Source organism: Palaemon carinicauda, chromosome 10 (assembly GCF_036898095.1).
Source record: "Palaemon carinicauda isolate YSFRI2023 chromosome 10, ASM3689809v2, whole genome shotgun sequence".
NCBI lineage: Eukaryota > Metazoa > Arthropoda > Malacostraca > Decapoda > Palaemonidae > Palaemon > Palaemon carinicauda.
This window is the reverse complement of record NC_090734.1, coordinates 25,366,269-25,371,268: the sequence shown is the minus strand read 5'-3', so window position 1 is coordinate 25,371,268 and position 5,000 is coordinate 25,366,269.

The following is a 5,000-nucleotide window of genomic DNA, read 5'->3' as shown; positions in this document are numbered from 1 at the left end:
ATGGATTTTGAGGATGTGGATGAGTGGTGGGAACGGAACAGCAGTATTCCGAAAAAGAGTTGGCAGAGAAGTTTTAGGGATGTTAACAGGAAAAGGGACAGGTGACAAAGAAACTTGGTGGTGTAGTAATTATATACAAGAAAATATCAAGATCAAGAGAAATGCAAAGAAAAGGTATGATGAAAAAGGCACTGAAGAAGATAAGGAGAGAAGTAGATTAGCAAAGAATGAAGCAAAAGTAGCGGTGATACAGTCAAAAAAGCAAGCATTGGATAATGTATATGAAGATTTGGACACAACGGAGGGTCAAAAGAAGATTTACAAGATTGCTAAAGGAAGAAATAAAGCGACCAAAGATATTACCCACATTAAACAGATAAAGAATGAGGATGGAGTGGCAATGTGTAGCTCAAGTGATATAAAAGGAAGGTGGAAGCAATATTTTGAAAGATTGCTAAATGAAGAAAATCCGAGTTCTATAATTGCAGATGGAAATTAAAATTTAGGAATGCTAAGAGATATAGATAGAGAAGAAATATAGGTTACCCTCAGCAAGATGAAAAATGGAAAATCTACGGGACCTGATGAGATCCCAGTGGAAGTCTGGAAATGATTGGTGGCATTTGGAAGGGATATGCTGTGGGATCTGATGAAAAAGATACACCGGAAAGAAAAGATGCTCAGAATGTGGAGAAATGCCTTTTTAATACCCATAATCAAAGAAAAGGGGGATGTAAAAAATTGTAATAATTATAGAGCGATCAAACTCCTCCCACATACAATGAAACTTTGGGAAAGGATTATAGAGCATAGGATCAGGGAAGAGACCAAGATTGGAGAAGAGCAGTTTTGATTTATGCCAGGCAGAAGCACGACGGATGCAATGTTTGCACTAAGGTAGTTGATAGAAAAATATAGAGAAGGCCAAAAGGAATTACATATAGTATTTATTGACTTTGAGAAGGCTTATGATAGAGTTCCACGGTAGGATATATGGATATGCTTGAGAGAGAGGGGAACTCCAGAAAAATATGTTAGACTGATTAGAGATATGAATGAAGGAGCAGGCACACTAATAAGAACGGGTGTTGGTTTTACCGAGACGTTTGAAGTGGGAATTGGGTTACACCAGGGCTCGTCATTAAGTCCCTATTTGTTTAATATAGTAATGGATGTAATTACTGAAAGACTCAGGGAACAGATAGATAGAATATCTAGGTTTTATAAAACTAAGCTTCTGGAGGAAGAGCACAGAGAAACATTTGCAATTACATGTAGGAATCAATTTGCAATCTTAGAGACTTTAAAAGACGAAGAACAGACAATAAATGGAGAATGGTATGATATTAAGAACATATATCAGCCAGTTGGTCATGAAGTCTTGGGATAAACAAGTTACAAGAAGAAAGCCATGGATATCGAATGATACTTGGGATACCATAAAAAGGAGACAAAGACAAAAGTTGATTGTAGAAAGTTTTCGAGGAAGTAATAATAATTACAAGGTGGAACATGCTAATTAATCAAGTATTGCTAGAGAGGTCAAAGGAAAAGCCATAAATGACTGGAGAGTATTTAGACAATAAAGCAGATGAGGCAGAAAAAGCTATGAATTTAGGAAGTGGCTATGGCGTGAGAATTGCTCATATAATTATTAATGAAATCTACACTAGGGCAAAGACGAAGAGGCATATACCCATCAAAAAGAGAGATGTCTCTGCTATAGCAACAAAAGATGAAGAAAGACAACTTAGATGGAACACTTTAGTAAGGTTATGAATAGGACATACGAAGAATATTTGATTGGTATACCTGAAGTTGAAGAAGACCTTGATGTGCCCATGAATGAATTCAGTTTTTTTTTGGAGTCGATTCTATCTTAAAAAAAACTAAGGAGAAGGAAAGCCCCTGGATATGATGGAATAATTGCCAAAATGATACTAGCCGAGAATGAAGTGAGTCCCTGACTACCTACAAGATTATTCTATAGAATGAGGCATGAAGAGGCAAAACCTGATGAATGGAAGTTAGGAGTGTTACTGGAAATAGCTAAAACATGAAACTCGACTGATTGCAATAATTACAGAGGCATAACACTTACGTTATCAGTTATGAAAATATATAGTATGCTCATTTTTAAGAGACTGGAGAGAAAGATTGATGAAAAGCTGAGAGATGAACAAGCAGGATTTAGAGAAGGTAGAAGTTGCAATGACCTAATTTTCATTTTGAGACATGTTTTACAGTAATGCGTAGAATATAAAAGTCCCATTTTGATGGTATTTGTGGACTATGTAAAAGCCTTTGATAGTGTGGACAGCCAATTTTGGGAAGAGTCCTGCGTTCTTATGAAATTCCTCTTACATATGTAAATTTGATTTTGTCTGTTCACGATCATAAAAAGTACAAAGTTAATGTTAATGGAGTCTTATCACTTGAGTTTCCAGTGAACAGCGGAGTACTCCATGGGAATGTGTTGTCAAATATGTTTTTTTTTTATCCTCCTCATAGACTTTGTAAAGTGAAGATCAGCCAGAGATGGTGGAGAAGGATTGGACTGGATTGGTGATAGGAATTTAGCAGACCTAGATTATGCTGATGATACTGTACTTCCTAGCAGAACACCACAGGATTGGCAATTCTCTCTTACCAGAATGCAGGAAATATCACATGATGTGGGGATGAATATAAATAGAAGAAAGACGGAGACCAAAAGAATGGATTATGTAATGGAAGATGAAATATCATTGGATGGAGAAATAATTAATGAAGTGGAATCATTTTAGTATTTAGGAACAATGATCAATACAGTGTCTTTAGAATTACAGAATAGTGAAAGATTGAAAAAGGCAAATCAGACAATGGCTAGCTTAAGTAATATTTGGAAATCAAATCGCCTAAAATTTCATATAAAAATCAGACTATATATTAGTTTAGTGAGATCGGTATTACTGTATGGACATGAGTCATAGTATGAAAATGAAACAATCTCCATTAGATTTAGTATATTTGAGAAAAAAGCACTCGGAAGGACATTTGGAGTTAAATGTCAGGACAAGATTAAAATGAAACTATAGGAGACATTACTCGAGTACCATGTGTGGATAGGATTATGATGAGGGGTAGATGGAGATGGTTTACGCATGCTCCTCTCAATCCCCAAGAGAGAGATTAGTTCACCAAACGTTTATCTGGGCTCCACAAGGTACCAGAAGAATTGAAAAACCCAGGCTTTCATGGCTTAGGACTAAAAAGCGTAAAGTAGGAGATGATGAATGGAGAAGTATTGAATTAAAAGCTCAAGACAGAGACAACTGGCGAAATGTAACCGAGGCCCTTTGCATCAATAGGCGTAGGAGGAGATGATGATGATGAGGATGATGATGATTACAGAGATAAAGGTTTATATTCTGGTTTGAATTCATTGAAACTTTTATTATGAATTTTTCTTGAGGCCAAATTATACATCAAAGGCTTCCGTTGTCAAGATTGAAAAAAAGAAAAGAGAATAATAAAATAACTAGCACGTTTCCAGGTTTCGGGTGTCCCTTTCCTGGCTTGATACATATCCTAAGCTAATCTGATGCTAACTGCTCTGATTTTTACGAATGGGAAATCCTTGTCATGGTGAATGGTTTCCTTATAACCATAATTAACAAATCTGTACTAGTCAGGGTCATTCATAATATATATATATATATATATATATATATATATATATATATATATATATATATATATATATATATATATATATATATATAGTTGATAGATGGGTTCCTCTTGGGAATCGCAATTTAAGTAGGAATAAAATAGTCAATGCTGCTATCATCATCTTTATTCGGGAGCTTTCGACATAACTTATGTCATCTTCAGCCTATCTGCAATTATCATATGTAAAATTAATAAAATTAATAAAATCATCCTAAGTACATAGTTAGGAAGATACACTTTCATGAATTAATCAACTAGTTCTAAAATCAACCAATCAAGGAACATAAAACCTTAAAAAAAAAACTTATTACACACAACTATATAAAAGACTTAATAACTAATATAACTAGTCACCCGCAGGAGATGATGACCACCCATCCAGACCAGCAACACACAGACCACACGGATCAATGGGTCACCGGCAACTGAACAGGTAAGCCCTCATTCAAGCTGGGTTTTGTCTTAAAAATATATAAAGACTCCAAGATTCTCAGTTGGCTGACGTTACTATGTCTGTCCGTAATTTTTAAATTTTCAATAGAAATGGCATGACCAGATTTAAATGCATGGTCATAAATAGCGGAAATTGGTTTTTTACTTAACGGTATTTTGGTTCTTACCGATCTCCCCATGTGCTCCGAAATCCTACACTGAAGCTGTCTAGACGTGCTTCCAGTGTAGCACTCGTTACAGAGTGCACATTGAAAAGTGTATATGACACCGGAACACAAGGGAGTAGGTAGACTCTCCTTATATTTAAACAGTGAGCCAACTGAGAACTTGTTAGTAAAAATTAATTTCAAATCTATGTGGGGATAACATTTCCCCACAACACTCATAACCTCTGTTCTTAGTCTCTCCGAAACATAACCATAGTACGGAAAGGAGACATATAACTTTTTCTTACTGACTGTTTGAATTGTTAAATTTTGACTGTAAACTTTATCTAAAAACTTCTTGACTTGATTATAATAGAGGTTCAGAGGGAACCCATTGGTAATAAAAAATGATTTTAGAAAATTTTCTTCCTCATGAAACCCCAGATAAGTTGAACATACATGATAACAGCTATATAACAGTGTTTTTATCGAATTAATTTTGTAGATTTTTGGTTCGGAGCTTAAAAAATGAGTGCTTAGTCCGGTAAAAGTGTTTTTTCGAAATACTGAGGTCTCAAAGGTATTATGTTTCCGAGAGACCAAGACATCGAGAAAAGGCAAAGAATCATCCTGTTCATTTTCTTTTGTAAATCTTATGTTACAATGCTTTGTATTTAAATAATCTAA